This window comes from Oncorhynchus kisutch, linkage group LG7 (assembly GCF_002021735.2).
Source record: "Oncorhynchus kisutch isolate 150728-3 linkage group LG7, Okis_V2, whole genome shotgun sequence".
Lineage (NCBI taxonomy): Eukaryota > Metazoa > Chordata > Actinopteri > Salmoniformes > Salmonidae > Oncorhynchus > Oncorhynchus kisutch.
The window spans coordinates 33,640,203-33,658,405 of NC_034180.2; positions in this window are offsets into that span (position 1 = coordinate 33,640,203).

An 18,203-nucleotide genomic window follows, 5' to 3' on the forward strand; every position below is an offset into this window, starting at 1 on the left:
GACATTTCCCATTCTTAAAATGAAGTGGTGATCCTAACTGACCTAAACCAGGGAATTTTTACTAGGATTAAATGTCAGGAATTATGAAAAACGGAGTTTAAATGTATTTGGCTAAGGTGTATGTCAACTTCCGACTTCAACTGTATATGTGCCATTTAGAAGGTGAATGGGCAAGACAGGGTATGGTAGAAGGTGCCAGTCGCACGCTCAACAATTTCCCTTGTGTGTCAAGAATGGTCCACCACCCAAAGGACATCCAGCCAACTTGACACAACCATGGGAAGCATTGGAGTCATCATGGGCCAACATGCTTTCGACATATTGTAGAGTGTATGCCCTGACGAATTGAGGCTGTTCTGAGGGCAAAAGATGGTGCAACTCAACATTAGGAAGGTGTTCCTAATGTTTGTTGTACTCAGTGTATATTTGGTCTACATATTTGGATATGGGAGAATGCTATATGTCTGTTATGATATATGTACAACATACTATACATTCCCAAATTACTTGGTTAACCTGTACAGCATTTATTGCAGTTCTAATTTTCATAATTAATTTGCATACTTTTTTCATTCCCCCTTCACTCAAGAACAAAGATTTCATAACAATAGAGATACTTTAAAAGTTGACCTAATGTAGTACTTTTGCGCCTTTGCCAAAGCTATTGAGTGTTCTCTGTTTAGTTAGGTCTTGCACAGTCCACACCACAGGTTGAATCCAGATCTGGTCCCGCATGCCTTTCTGAATATAATGAATAATACTTTGAAATGATTTCCAATTTAAAAGATACATTTTAGCTGACACCATCCATCAGCATTAAACATGATGCAGTGATCTGATAAGCAGACCAGTCTCCATCCAGCAAACATGTCACTCCTCAGCAGACTGCTGGACAGATGATCTGACCCCTCACCAAGTGATCACAGCCAGCATTTATTCAGCTTCTCATCACAGTCACAGGCTATCCATAAGGGGGATGAAAACACAAATGTGGTTGAAGGAAACAGTAGGACAAACACAAACATGGCCACTACTACAGCCCTTATGGAAATCACGTTTTTTCTCTGCCAACTCTCCTCTGCTGTCCATTTCATGAGTGAGGTAATTCTGTCTTGTTAGAATGTGCATAGTCACGGTGCCAAACGCGACTGAGTCTGTGTTTATTTTCAAAGGGATCCTGAAAATGCTCCGAATACATCCATGTTTAACAGGGCTGTATATTAGTGCCACAGGCCAGTCCTAATATGTGAACACTGACTGGCTTTCATCAGCTCACTCAAAACACACTATATTTTGTAAAACATTGACAGCCTTATGGTCCTACTTCCACAGACACACACTTCATTTAAACACACTCTTTTCTGAATGAAAGGTATGATTCCCAACAGCCATGGGGCAGCTGAAGAACATTAACCCAACACCTCCCAGACTGTACATTAAAAGTTGTAACCTACAGTATATTTGTAAAGTGTGTCACCGTGTATCTGTAACTCTTCTCATTCGCAGTAGGAAGTATAGCTACACTATCTGAGGATCAATACAAAATATTCATATTTGAGAGAAAATGATGTAAATCAATGTAACAAGGTAAAATGCTTGTTTCATTTCTCAGGGTTTACCTGTGTGGCTGCTTTCTGCCACATTCCAGGAGTCAGCCCAGTTAAGTACAACATTTATTTATTTATTTTACCTTTACATGCTGAAAGATAATTGTGAAATATTATTTTGTTCGTTCACAGGTTCTGATATTTGTTTTGTCTGTCGTCAGGTGCCTGTCTCCAGCTGTCATTCTGTACCTTTTTAACCAACCTTTTCCCTACAGTCTCAATAGGACAGTTCCCAGCATGGGCCAAATTTGAAAAGGACCATGAAAGGACTGTAACTGGGTGACTCACTTTGACTGGAGGTTGTTTTGAGACCATCCTGGATGGTCTAGTGGTAATGCCACAGCCTCCTTGCCTACTCCCCTTTGATCCAACTGTTGACACAACCTCTCTCTTTCCCCACTGTCATCCTCTCTTACTGTCCATCCACCATCAGTGCATACAGTGTAACAGATGACTGTTATAGTACTACTTCTCTAGCACAGTTATATTACACTCCTGGTTCTGGCATTTGCCCCTGGACCATAGGTTTTATAGTGTGTGTATTTTTAAGTTTTATCTGAATTGAGAGCTATTCAAAGTATTCCTGCGGGGTGAAGGTTATGGTATACAGTACATCTAGTGTAAATTTGTGAGGGAGTGGGGATGGATCTGAGAGGCCTTTGAGCAAGGAGGCAGCCTGACACCCTACTGATGTGTCCATGTTCCCACCACTTTCCAAACCTGCCTTCCTCCTTTTATCAGGAAGACACTAACAATCTTATGACTACTGGGTCAACCCTTCCATGTAAGACAACGGCTACTGACAAAGTATCTGAAAAGCTACTGATCATCCTGTGTTACGGGTGAATGTTGGAGACTGAGCGGTGTTTGGCTGCAGGTCATTCACGATATCTGGAGTCATGAGGGAGAAAGAAGTGACTGAGTGCACAAAAGAAAATCACCTTTCCTGGCACTTGGGCTGTGTAGGAGCATGTCTGTCTGCAGGCTTATTAAAACTTTGCTCCTTAATGACCGTTCACCCTTGAAGCCTGCTGGGTGCTCAGCAGCACTCAAGGACCGAGACCATGGAGCACAGGGCCTCTCTTCCTGCTCTCTCCTGACTGCTCAACTCTGTAGCCGAGACCATGGAGCACAGGGCCTCTCTTCCTGCTCTCTCCTGACTGCTCAACTCTGTAGCCGAGACCATGGAGCACAGGGCCTCTCTTCCTGCTCTCTCCTGACTGCTCAACTCTGTAGCCGAGACCATGGAGCACAGGGCCTCTCTTCCTGCTCTCTCCTGACTGCTCAACTCTGTAGCCGAGACCATGGAGCACAGGGCCTCTCTTCCTGCTCTCTCCTGACTGCTCAACTCTGTAGCCCCGATAGGCTGCATGGGGACTTCTAATATAAATACAAAAACGGTACAGTATAGTAAACACATGGTGGTTGTTCGTCAACATGTTATGCAGATACAGTACCAGTCAAAAGTTTGGACACATTGACTCATTCAAGGATTTTTCTTATTTTTTTTACAATTTTCTACATTGTAGAATAATAGTGAAGACATCACAACTATGAAATAACACATATGGACTCTTGTAGTAACCAAAATAGTGTTAAACAAATCTAAATATATTTTAGATTTTAAATTATTCAAAGTAGCCACCCTTTGCCTTGATGACAGCTAAGCACACTCTTGGCATTCTCTCAACCAGCTTCACCTAGAATGCTTTTCCAACAGTTTGGTGAGCACTTGTTGGCTGCTTTTCCTTCACTCTGCGGTCCAACTCATTAGTATTTCATTTTATTTCACCTTAATTTAACCAGGTAGGCTAGTTGAGAACAAGTTCTCTTTTACAACTGCGACCTGGCCAAGATAAAGCAAAACAGTGCGACACAAACAACAACACAGAGTTACATATGGAATAAACAAGCATACAGTCAATAACACAAAATAAAAAAAGAAAGTCTATATACAGTGTGTGCAAATGGCATAAGGAGGTAAGGCAATAAATAGGCCATTGTAGCGAAGTAATTTCAATTTAGCAAATTAACACTGGAGTGATAGATGTGTAGGGGATGATGTGCAAGTAGAAATACTGGTGTATCAGTCATGGCGTCAGCGGGAGTCGACTAGGGGCAAGCCTATGTGGACCAATCCTTCCCATGTCACCCTTGCCTCCCATCTAACCCAAACTCACACCAGCTCTTGGCATTCTCTCAACCAGCTTCATGAGGTAGTCACCTGGAATGCATTTTAATTAACAAGTGTGCCTTGTTAAAAGTTAGTTTGTGGAATTTCTTTCCTTCTTTATGAGTTTGAGCCAATCAGCTGTGTTGTGACAAGGTAGGGGTAGTATACAGACGATAGCCCTATTTGGTAAAAGACCGAGTCCATATTATGGCAATAACAGCTCAAATAAGCAAATAGAAATGACAGTCCATCATTACTTTTAGACATGAAGGTCAGCCAATCCAGAAAATGTCATGAACTTTGAACGTTTCTTCAAGTGCAGTCGCAAAAACCATTGAGCGCTATATTGAAACTGGCTCTCATGAGGACCGCCACAGAGAACGAAGACCCAGAGTTACCTGCTGCAGAGGATACGTTAATTAAAGTTTCCAGACTCAGAAATTGCAGCCTAAATAAATGCTTCACGGAGTAACAGACACATCTCAACATCAACTGTTCAGAGGAGACTGCGTAAATCAGGGCTTCACGGTCGAATTGCTGCATAGAAACTACTAAAGGACACCAAAAAGAAGAGACTTGGTTGCACCAAGAAAGACGAGCAATGGACATTAGACATGTGGAAATCTGTCCTTTGGTCTGATGAGTCCAAATTTGAGATTTTTGGTTTCAAGAGCTGTGTCTTTGTGAGATACAGAGTAGGTGAACGGATGATCTCCGCATGTGTGGTTCCCACCGTAAAGCATGGAGGAGGTGGTGTGATGGTGTGGGGGTGCTTTGCTGGTGACACTGTTAGTGATTTATTTAGAATTCAAGGCACACTTAACCAGCATGGCTACCACAGCATTTTGCCACGATATGTCATCCCATCTGGTTTGCACTTAGTGGGACAATCATTTGTTTTTCAACAGGACACTGATATATTCTTGATACCATTTGAAAGGAAGCACTTTGGAAATGTGAAATTAATGTAGGAGAATACAACACATTACATTTGTTACATGTTTATTTTATATACATTTTTTATCATCTTTGAAATGCAAAAGAAAGGCCATAATATACTATTGCAGTCTAGGCAGTCTAGGCAGTTTTGGCCACTAGATGGCAGCAGTGTAAGTGCAACGTGAACCATTGCAATACGTCAGAAAATGTTGTATCAAGTCTGCCCAAATGTGCCGAATTGGTCAATTGATACATTTTCAAGTACATAACTATAGAGAACATACAAAAATGATATGGTAATAAAAAAATTAAGTTTACACACTCCCAGGAAGGTCATACATGATGGAAAATTAGCTTCCAAACAGAAAAGACACAAACGTTCATACATCTAGATTGATGGGGAGGGGTGGTTCAAACTTTAGAACCGTTCTTACATTTGAATATAAAAATGTATTTTATCAAACAAAACGATTATTGAATGTAAGTACATTATTTACCTTCAGAGGTGAATGTATCAAGCCAGTTGCCGTGATAAAAGCATGGTATTTTCTCATTGTAATAGCTACTGTAAATTGGATAGTGCAGTTAGATAAACAAGAATGTAATCTTTCTGCCCATATGAGACATGTCTATGTCCTGGGAAATGTTCTTGTTACTTACAACGTCATGCTAATCACATTTGCCCACGTTAGCTCAACTGTCCAGGTGGAGGGACACCGATCCTGTAGAGGTTAATGTCGTGTGTGGAAATCCCAGATTGGGTAATGAAGTTGTGAAAAAGGCTGTGAGTTGTATTTCCCGCTTCACAGAACACTTTGGTTTTGATGGTGGGACATAGCCTGTAGCATCTAGCAGATAAAGGTCATAGCCTGTAGCATCTAGCAGATAAAGGTCATAGCCTGTAGCATCTAGCAGATAAAGGTCATAGCCTGTAGCATCTAGCAGATAAAGGTCATAGCCTGTAAGCATCTAGCAGATAAAGGTCATAGCCTGTAGCATCTAGCAGATAAAGGTCATAGCCTGTAGCATCTAGCAGATAAAGGTCATAGCCTGTAGCATCTAGCAGATAAAGGTCATAGCCTGTAGCATCTAGCAGATAAAGGTCATAGCCTGTAGCATCTAGCAGATAAAGGTCAGATCCACAGCTCCACAGCCTGAGTTGATAAAGCTGCCTCTGCACTGACTGATACAGGTTGACACAGAATAAAAGGAAGTTCAAAGAGCTGCCATTAAAGTGGCATGATGAATGGAGCCCTTTTTCCTAACATCTGTCTGAAGCACTGGGAAGGGAAGGGTCTAGAGTGTCTTCCTGCCTGGAGGCCTCTGCAGCAGACTAGAGAGAGGGGCCTGTTCCCCAGCCTTAGAAACACTGCCTTCCCCATCACACTTCTCCACTCCCATTCCTCTCAGACTGTCCTCTCACCCAGGATCACATGACCCTAACAAGGTTTAATTGATTTTCATACACAGAGACAGAGAGCTTCACTCTTAGTGTTGCTGTGGAGACAGCGCTTCACTCTCAGTGGTGTCGCTAGCTATCAGTGTTAGCCTTCTGAGCTCTGACCTGAAGGGAACCTTACCTCCTGCTCTTCTGGAGTCGAATGATTAGTTATGTTTAGTGACAGAAATCCCTGTTGATCTCTTATTTGTGGTGTCATCCCTTGTTACTGTAAGCAAGCTCTCAGACGGCAAATCCTAACTTTCACTTAAGTCAATTCACTTTGTCATGCGTTGATGTCAATGGAAGACAAAGTGATTCGTCCTGTGATCAAAGCTCAAGAATACCTCGTCAGCACATTGTGCTGAGTAAGCCTAAGTGGGATGTGTTAAGGTTTAATGGTTTGAAAAAGAATGAATTTATGATACTTAATGGGAACCTATTAAGGTCAAATTTGCCTCATGTTGTGGGTTAAATCTCATCAAAATGTTCTGACACTTAAACCTTATTGTTAATTGGGTTCAATTGAGGCTTATACTTTGTTGAGATCTCCTCCAATGGGCACTGAAGAAAGCACATGATGAACCTCAGCTTACAGTTAATCAAGCATGGGTTCTTTCTAAAACAAAATAACATTGTGGGAATGATTGATAAATCCATATGGAACCAAAATTAAACATTTTTGTTGTTGAATGTTACATACTATAAACATCTACCATAGTATGTTAAATGGATTGTCAAATAAAATAAAATAGTATTTGTCACATGCGCCAAATACAACGGGTGTAAAATAATAACACAAGAGGAACAAAAATACACAAGAATGGAGCTATATACAGGGAGTACCAGATCAATGTGGAACTATATACAGGGAGTACCAGATCAATGTGGAACTATATACAGGGAGTACCAGATCAATGTGGAACTATATACAGGGAGTACCAGATCAATGTGGAACTATATACAGGGAGTACCAGATCAATGTGGAGCTATATACAGGGAGTACCAGATCAATGTGGAGCTATATACAGGGAGTACCAGATCAATGTGGAGCTATATACAGGGAGTACCAGATCAATGTGGAGCTATATACAGGGAGTACCAGATCAATGTGGAACTATATACAGGGAGTACCAGATCAATGTGGAGCTATATACAGGGAGTACCAGATCAATGTGGAACTATATACAGGGAGTACCAGATCAATGTGGAGCTATATACAGGGAGTACCAGATCAATGTGGAGCTATATACAGGGAGTACCAGTACCAGATCAATGTGGAGCTATATACAGGGAGTACCAGATCAATGTGGAACTATATACAGGGAGTACCAGATCAATGTGGAACTATATACAGGGAGTACCAGTACCAGATCAATGTGGAGCTATATACAGGGAGTACCAGATCAATGTGGAACTATATACAGGGAGTACCAGATCAATGTGGAACTATATACAGGGAGTACCAGATCAATGTGGAACTATATACAGGGAGTACCAGATCAATGTGGAACTATATACAGGGAGTACCAGATCAATGTGGAACTATATACAGGGAGTACCAGATCAATGTGGAACTATATACAGGGAGTACCAGATCAATGTGGAGCTATATACAGGGAGTACCAGATCAATGTGGAGCTATATACAGGGAGTACCAGATCAATGTGGAGCTATATACAGGGAGTACCAGTACCAGATCAATGTGGAGCTATATACAGGGAGTACCAGATAAATGTGGAACTATATACAGGGAGTACCAGATCAATGTGGAGCTATATACAGGGAGTACCAGATCAATGTGGAACTATATACAGGGAGTACCAGATCAATGTGGAGCTATATACAGGGAGTACCAGATCAATGTGGAGCTATATACAGGGAGTACCAGTACCAGATCAATGTGGAGCTATATACAGGGAGTACCAGATCAATGTGGAACTATATACAGGGAGTACCAGTACCAGATCAATGTGGAGCTATATACAGGGAGTACCAGATCAATGTGGAACTATATACAGGGAGTACCAGAACAATGTGGAACTATATACAGGGAGTACCAGATCAATGTGGAACTATATACAGGGAGTACCAGTACCAGATCAATGTGGAGCTATATACAGGGAGTACCAGATCAATGTGGAACTATATACAGGGAGTACCAGATCAATGTGGAACTATATACAGGGAGTACCGGATCAATGTGGAACTATATACAGGGAGTACCAGATCAATGTGGAACTATATACAGGGAGTACCAGATCAATGTGGAACTATATACAGGGAGTACCAGATCAATGTGGAACTATATACAGGGAGTACCAGATCAATGTGGAACTATATACAGGGAGTACCAGATCAATGTGCAACTATATACAGGGAGTACCAGTACCAGATCAATGTGGAGCTATATACAGGGAGTACCAGATCAATGTGGAACTATATACAGGGAGTACCAGATCAATGTGGAACTATATACAGGGAGTACCAGATCAATGTGGAACTATCTACAGGGAGTACCAGATCAATGTGGAACTATATACAGGGAGTACCAGATCAATGTGGAACTATATACAGGGAGTACCAGTACCAGATCAATGTGGAGCTATATACAGGGAGTACCAGTACCAGATCAATGTGGAGCTATATACAGGGAGTACCAGATCAATGTGGAACTATATACAGGGAGTACCAGATCAATGTGGAACTATATACAGGGAGTACCAGATCAATGTGGAACTATATACAGGGAGTACCAGATCAATGTGGAACTATATACAGGGAGTACCAGTACCAGATCAATGTGGAGCTATATACAGGGAGTACCAGTACCAGATCAATGTGGAGCTATATACAGGGAGTACCAGATCAATGTGGAACTATATACAGGGAGTACCAGATCAATGTGGAACTATATACAGGGAGTACCAGATCAATGTGGAACTATATACAGGGAGTACCAGATCAATGTGGAACTATATACAGGGAGTACCAGATCAATGTGGAACTATATACAGGGAGTACCAGATCAATGTGGAACTATATACAGGGAGTACCAGATCAATGTGGAACTATATACAGGGAATACCAGATCAATGTGGAACTATATACAGGGAGTACCAGATCAATGTGGAACTATATACAGGGAGTACCAGTATCAGATCAATGTGGAGCTATATACAGGGAGTACCAGATCAATGTGGAACTATATACAGGGAGTACCAGATCAATGTGGAACTATATACAGGGAGTACCAGTATCAGATCAATGTGGAGCTATATACAGGGAGTACCAGATCAATGTGGAACTATATACAGGGAGTACCAGTACCAGATCAATGTGGAGCTATATATAGGGAGTACCAGATCAATGTGGAACTATATACAGGGAGTACCAGTACCAGATCAATGTGGAGCTATATACAGGGAGTACCAGTACCAGATCAATGTGGAGCTATATACAGGGAGTACCAGATCAATGTGGAACTATATACAGGGAGTACCAGTACCAGATCAATGTGGAGCTATATATAGGGAGTACCAGATCAATGTGGAACTATATACAGGGAGTACCAGATCAATGTGGAACTATATACAGGGAGTACCAGATCAATGTGGAACTATATACAGGGAGTACCAGATCAATGTGGAACTATATACAGGGAGTACCAGATCAATGTGGAACTATATACAGGGAGTACCAGTACCAGATCAATGTGGAGCTATATACAGGGAGTACCAGTATCAGATCAATGTGGAGCTATATACAGGGAGTACCAGTACCAGATCAATGTGGAACTATATACAGGGAGTACCAGATCAATGTGGAACTATATACAGGGAGTACCAGATCAATGTGGAACTATATACAGGGAGTACCAGATCAATGTGGAGCTATATACAGGGAGTACCAGATCAATGTGGAACTATATACAGGGAGTACCAGATCAATGTGGAACTATATACAGGGAGTACCAGTACCAGATCAATGTGGAGCTATATACAGGGAGTACCAGATCAATGTGGAACTATATACAGGGAGTACCAGTACCAGATCAATGTGGAGCTATATACAGGGAGTACCAGATCAATGTGGAACTATATACAGGGAGTACCAGAACAATGTGGAACTATATACAGGGAGTACCAGATCAATGTGGAACTATATACAGGGAGTACCAGTACCAGATCAATGTGGAGCTATATACAGGGAGTACCAGATCAATGTGGAACTATATACAGGGAGTACCAGATCAATGTGGAACTATATACAGGGAGTACCGGATCAATGTGGAACTATATACAGGGAGTACCAGATCAATGTGGAACTATATACAGGGAGTACCAGATCAATGTGGAACTATATACAGGGAGTACCAGATCAATGTGGAACTATATACAGGGAGTACCAGATCAATGTGGAACTATATACAGGGAGTACCAGATCAATGTGCAACTATATACAGGGAGTACCAGTACCAGATCAATGTGGAGCTATATACAGGGAGTACCAGATCAATGTGGAACTATATACAGGGAGTACCAGATCAATGTGGAACTATATACAGGGAGTACCAGATCAATGTGGAACTATCTACAGGGAGTACCAGATCAATGTGGAACTATATACAGGGAGTACCAGATCAATGTGGAACTATATACAGGGAGTACCAGTACCAGATCAATGTGGAGCTATATACAGGGAGTACCAGTACCAGATCAATGTGGAGCTATATACAGGGAGTACCAGATCAATGTGGAACTATATACAGGGAGTACCAGATCAATGTGGAACTATATACAGGGAGTACCAGATCAATGTGGAACTATATACAGGGAGTACCAGATCAATGTGGAACTATATACAGGGAGTACCAGTACCAGATCAATGTGGAGCTATATACAGGGAGTACCAGTACCAGATCAATGTGGAGCTATATACAGGGAGTACCAGATCAATGTGGAACTATATACAGGGAGTACCAGATCAATGTGGAACTATATACAGGGAGTACCAGATCAATGTGGAACTATATACAGGGAGTACCAGATCAATGTGGAACTATATACAGGGAGTACCAGATCAATGTGGAACTATATACAGGGAGTACCAGATCAATGTGGAACTATATACAGGGAGTACCAGATCAATGTGGAACTATATACAGGGAATACCAGATCAATGTGGAACTATATACAGGGAGTACCAGATCAATGTGGAACTATATACAGGGAGTACCAGTATCAGATCAATGTGGAGCTATATACAGGGAGTACCAGATCAATGTGGAACTATATACAGGGAGTACCAGATCAATATGGAACTATATACAGGGAGTACCAGTATCAGATCAATGTGGAGCTATATACAGGGAGTACCAGATCAATGTGGAACTATATACAGGGAGTACCAGTACCAGATCAATGTGGAGCTATATATAGGGAGTACCAGATCAATGTGGAACTATATACAGGGAGTACCAGTACCAGATCAATGTGGAGCTATATACAGGGAGTACCAGTACCAGATCAATGTGGAGCTATATACAGGGAGTACCAGATCAATGTGGAACTATATACAGGGAGTACCAGTACCAGATCAATGTGGAGCTATATATAGGGAGTACCAGATCAATGTGGAACTATATACAGGGAGTACCAGATCAATGTGGAACTATATACAGGGAGTACCAGATCAATGTGGAACTATATACAGGGAGTACCAGATCAATGTGGAACTATATACAGGGAGTACCAGATCAATGTGGAACTATATACAGGGAGTACCAGTACCAGATCAATGTGGAGCTATATACAGGGAGTACCAGTATCAGATCAATGTGGAGCTATATACAGGGAGTACCAGTACCAGATCAATGTGGAACTATATACAGGGAGTACCAGATCAATGTGGAACTATATACAGGGAGTACCAGATCAATGTGGAACTATATACAGGGAGTACCAGATCAATGTGGAGCTATATACAGGGAGTACCAGATCAATGTGGAACTATATACAGGGAGTACCAGATCAATGTGGAACTATATACAGGGAGTACCAGTACCAGATCAATGTGGAGCTATATACAGGGAGTACCAGATCAATGCGGAACTATATACAGGGAGTACCAGATCAATGTGGAACTATATACAGGGAGTACCAGTACCAGATCAATGTGGAGCTATATACAGGGAGTACCAGTATCAGATCAATGTGGAGCTATATACAGGGAGTACCAGTACCAGATCAATGTGGAACTATATACAGGGAGTACCAGTACCAGATCAATGTGGAGCTATATACAGGGAGTACCAGTCTCAGATCAATGTGGAGCTATATACAGGGAGTACCAGTACCAGATCAATGTGGAACTATATACAGGGAGTACCAGTACCAGATCAATGTGGAGCTATATACAGGGAGTACCAGTATCAGATCAATGTGGAACTATATACAGGGAGTACCAGTACCAGATCAATGTGGAGCTATATACAGGGAGTACCAGTACCAGATCAATGTGGAACTATATACAGGGAGTACCAGATCAATGTGGAACTATATACAGGGAGTACCAGTACCAGATCAATGTGGAGCTATATACAGGGAGTACCAGTATCAGATCAATGTGGAGCTATATATAGGGAGTACCAGATCAATGTGGAGCTATATACGGGGAGTACCAGTACCAGATCAATGTGCAGGGGTATGAGGTATTTGAGGTTGATATGTACATGGGAGGGTGTGACTAGGCTTCAGGAAAGATAATAATAATAATAAGAGTAAAATAAAGAACTGAGTAGCAACAGCATATGAGTGTATAAGTGTTGCTTCCAGTAACCATATTCTAAAATACTCCGTTGATTTCCTGCCTCTTGTAACGGTCGTCGTATGAAGAAGGTGTGGACCAAAGCGCAGCGTTGTACGTGTTCATGATTTTTTTTAACTGAACACTGAAATACAAAACAACGTGAATAAATGAAAAACCGAAACAGCCCTGTAAGGTGCAGAAAACACTAAACAGAAAATAACTACCCACAAGACACAGGTGGGAAAAGGCTACCTCAATCAGCTGCCTCTGATTGAGTACCACACCCGGCCAAACACACAGAAATAGAAAACATAGAACACAAAAACATAGAATGCCCACCCCAACTCACACCCTGACCAAACCAAAATAGAGACATAAAAAGGATCTCTAAGGTCAGGGCGTGACAGTAACCCCCCCCCCCCCAAAGGTGCGGACTCCGGCCGCAAAACCTAACCCTATAGGGGAGGGTCTGGGTGGGCATCTATCCGCGGTGGCGGCTGTGGACCCCGCTCCACCTTTGGCTTGGCCCACTTAGGTCGGGACCCTCGCCGCTGACCCCGGACTGGGGACCCTCACCGCGGGCCCCGGACAGGAGGGCGACTCTGGCAGCTCCGGACAGGAGGGCGACTCTGGCAGCTCCGGACAGGAGGGGCTGTGGGGGAGCACTGGAGCTCTGGTGCGCAGCCTTGGCACCACTCCTTCAGGCTGAATGTCCACTTTAGCCCGTCCCCTCCAGAGTGCAGGCACAGGCACAGGTCGAACCGGGCTGTGGGGGAGCACTGGAGATCTGGTGCTTACCACTCGCATCTCTCCCTTAGGCTCAATGCCCACTTTAGCCTGGCACGGGCGGAGCGCAGGTATAGGGCGAACTGAACCCTCCCAGCACCCCGGAGACACAGTACGCAGAGCCGGCGCAGGATACCCTGGGCCGAAAAGGCACACCGGAGACCAAACGCGCTGAGCTGGCACAATCCGCCTGGCTGGATGGCACTTGCGGGGGGCTGGCATGTAGCGCTCCGAGTTATGAGCGCGCACTGGAGACACCGTGCACTTCACCGCATAACAACACGGTGCCTGACCAGTACCACGCTGCTTCCGGTAACCACGGGGAGTTCGCTCAGGTCTATTCCTTGACTCCACCAATCTCCCCGTGTGCCCCCCCCCAAATATTTTTTGGGGGCTGCCTCTCGTGCCTGCTGTGCTGCCTTGCCTCATATCGGCGATATTCCCCAGCCTGTCTCCAGGGTCCCTGTCCGTCCAATATCTCCTCCCAAGTCCAGGAGTCCTGAACCTTCTGCTCCCCCCCGTTACCACGCTGCTTGGTCCGTTTGTGGTGGATAGCTCTGTAACGGTCGTCGTATGAAGAAGGTGTGGACCAAAGCGCAGCGTTTTACGTGTTCATGATTTTTATTAACTGAACACTGAAATACAAAACCAACAACGTGAATAAACGAAAAACTGAAACAGTCCTGTAAGGTGCAGAAAACACTAAACAGAAAATAACTACCCACAAGACACAGGTTGGAAAAGGCTACCTAAGTATGGTTCTCAATCAGAGACAACGATAGACAGCTGCCTCTGATTGAGAACCACACCCGGCCAAACACACAGAAATAGAAAACATAGAACACAAAAACATAGAATGCCCACCCCAACTCAAGCCCTGACCAAAACAAAATAGAGACATAAAAAGCATCTCTAAGGTCAGGGCGTGACACCTCTACTTGTAAAATAGGTACTTGTCATCAATGAGTCAACCACCAAACATTGTGTATGCCTAATCTTTTTCCCAGAAGTAAAGGTAAACACACATTTATGTTCATTAGTCAACTGACTGCAATGCCTAGTAGTATCAAATTTGACTTGTTTCACAAATCCTTTCCTGCATTTGCTGCATTCCCCCTGTCCTACCCAGCTCTGTCTCTCTCTGACTTAAAGTATCAGGCTTTTGGCTGTTGAGTGGTGGGATTGGGAAAGAAAAGAATGGTGAAGAACCAACAGACTATGATTGATTACTAAACACTTTTCAGCTTCAGTAGATTACAATTACTGTCAGGACAGGTCGCTGGAACATTAAACTGTAATTTGTGTTTGTGTGCAGGGATCTAAATGAACATTTTTGATTGGTAGCACTGGTGCTCCCAACTTAAAACTGTTTAGGAGCACAACATAAAAATTAGGAGCACCAGAAATAAATATATTTTTTATTGATTGAGATATAGCCTATTTTATATACAGGGCCTGATTCATTCAGGGGCTTACTTGATTGGGTAACTGATTAATGCAACAACAAACCTGCGTAATAATGTGACTGGTCAATTGTGTGATTCAGGGTCTGGGACCAAGTCCGAAGGGAGCCCAACAGGCAAAAAATATATATATTATGCTATTTTAAATATTATTATAATTTTGTATCCAACCACAGGAGCCTGCTCTCAATGCTCAAAATAAACCAGAGCACATAATTTAGCCACAGAGGATCAATACTTTATCAGAAATACATACAGATATCTTAGAAAATTAAGGAAACACCAACATAAATTGCCTTGGCATAGATTCTACAAGTGGACCTAAACCATGCCAGGAATATGCAACTCACACCATAACCGATACTTTATCTTGTGAGAAAATGTGTACATATGTTTTATATTTGCATGAAAATCTGTCGCCAATTGGATGGAAACCTAGTTGCAATGTTGTAAATATGTGGAGATTTTAGGGGAATGTTTACACGTTTGACATCTACATTCACTCCTTTAACAACAGGAGTAATTTCTCTAAGTAACCAGGTATAGTACATGTTGGATAAGAAATACCACGACAGACCTAATGGAAACAGCACATTTGTCTGTAAACTTTCCAAATGTTGACTAAACAAAAGACGATAGGTGGGATCTTTTTTTGTCGGTAGAATTAATTACGCAAGAAATTGAGGTGCAAACACCTTTATTCACAAATATTGATAGTAGACTTGGAGTCACGCGATGATATTGTGTGGTCCTCCCACTACGATTTGGGAAAACATAATTTATTAGGCTACAGATGAAATTAGTTATGATTAACTTCACAGGGTGGTGAAAGTGCACGTTGATGATGTTGATGCTCCTTTCCAATAAATATCTAGGGTATTCTTCTGTTGACATGATGATCGATGATTGGCTGCCGTTTGACAAATAAACATTATATTGATCTTTATGTCCATAATATTGTCATCATGTAGGCTATACCTGCACTGTATCTGCCAGCTGTTGCCTGGAGCACGTGTCAAGACCAGAACGGGCACATTTGCTATATAACACAATATTGTTTGTGACAAAACCATCAGTAGAGTTGAAAATGCCCTGGAAACCCATTTAACTTGTATTTTTTATTCAGTTAATGAGAATTTAACCGCAAAAGTTATTTTAATTTGATGGAAACATTTCTCTGGTGGGAAAATACGCATATTGTTTTGATGTAGGTTTTAGAATATTCACATGAAAATCTGTCAGCAATTGGATGAAAACCTAGCTACTGGGTTAAAAACTGTACTGAAATGCGAGTAACCTGGAGTGTCACGACTCCCTCCGAAGTTGGCTCCCCTGCCTGTTTGGCGGTGCTCGGTGGTCGTCGTCACCGGGCCTACTAGCCGCCACCGATAGCTTTTTCCTTTTCTGTTAGTTTACTCTTATTAGTTGCACATGTTCCTATTTGTGTTTTCTTGATTTTCTAGCCTATTTAAGCTTGTTAAGCCCGCTCTAGTTTGTGCGGGTTTATTTTGTGTTCACATTTAGTGTTGGCTGTGGTTTTGTGCTCCGGACCATTTTACCCTGTGTTTTGGGTTGGTCAGGGTTTTCCACCCTGTGTTTGGGCATGACCGTTTGTGCTGGAATAAATAGCCTATTTTTTTTGGAACCCTCTGCTCTCTGCACCTGACTCCTACCTACCACTCTCTGCACCTGACTCCTACCTTCCACTCTCTGCACCTGACTCCTACCTACCACTCTCTGCACCTGACTCCTACCTTACACTTTCTGCACCTGACTCCTACCTTCCACTCTCTGCACCTGACTCCTACCTTCCACTCTCTGCACCTGACTCCTACCTTACACTCTCTGCACCTGACTCCTACCTACCACTCTCTGCACCTGACTCCAACCTTCCACTCTCTGCACCTGACTCCTACCTTCCACTCTCTGCACCTGACTCCTACCTTCCACTCTCTGCACCTGACTCCAACCTTCCACTCTCTGCACCTGACTCCTACCTTCCACTCCAATTCACCCATGACATGGAGATGATCAAGCAAATTATGTGAATCCAATATTTTTCTCCTCGCAGAAATTGTATTAAAATGCATTTTACTGCTCCTGGTTCAAGTATAACATCTATTTAATAAGGTCTTTATGACATTCATCATTGTGAGCTAAAGGAAAGGGGAAGCAGTCTTAATGTTTCTCCAACCTCAGTGGAAGCTTTATGGCCATGATGTTGTTTTACAACAAACTGCAAGGCAGCGAATTACAATTTGATCTAATCCTTGTGCCTTTTTAAAACATTAGGTGATTGTTTACACATTCTATGGAATAAACCTGGATGGCAGAGAAAAGGAAATCCATTAGAATTATGTGCCAGACAGTTGGCGTCTGTACTGCAACTTCTGTCTCACCTCTCCCCCATTTCTTTTACAGTACGAACCCTCCTTCTAATGGACTTCCAGATGTGAGTCATTCATGCCATTGGTTATGAAGTTACAAGGAGTTTATGAAATTATGCCGAATAGAGACATCAGTTGCCATTAGCCGTGGCCAGATTGTTGGGAGAAATAAGTGTGTGTTGTGTTTAGTGCTGAGCACATTTTTTTGGGGAGGGAATTATTACAACGCAGCAGATATCCATTTCTAACCTCCTGGGTAGTAAAGCTGCTAATGTGGAAAATGCTTGACCCAGATTTTCCATGCTCTGCTGGTGGAGCAGCGTGAATGGGGAGCATGGCTGTGATTTGAAAAAAGGAGCTAAAGGCAGCTTCAGAGTGCAAAATGACAATCTTATGTGGAAGCCCAGCAGTGGACCCATTCCAAATAGCACAGTTGACCAGGCCACAGCAGGGGCAGTGGAGAGGACTCACATGGGCTTGTACCACTGGGTATGTAAGTGTGTTGTGCTGAGGGTGAAGGGAGGAGGGAATGGGAGGGAGAGGGAATAGGAGTTCAAAGGCCCATCCATCACATCCCGTAAACCCCCACACACCTCCCTC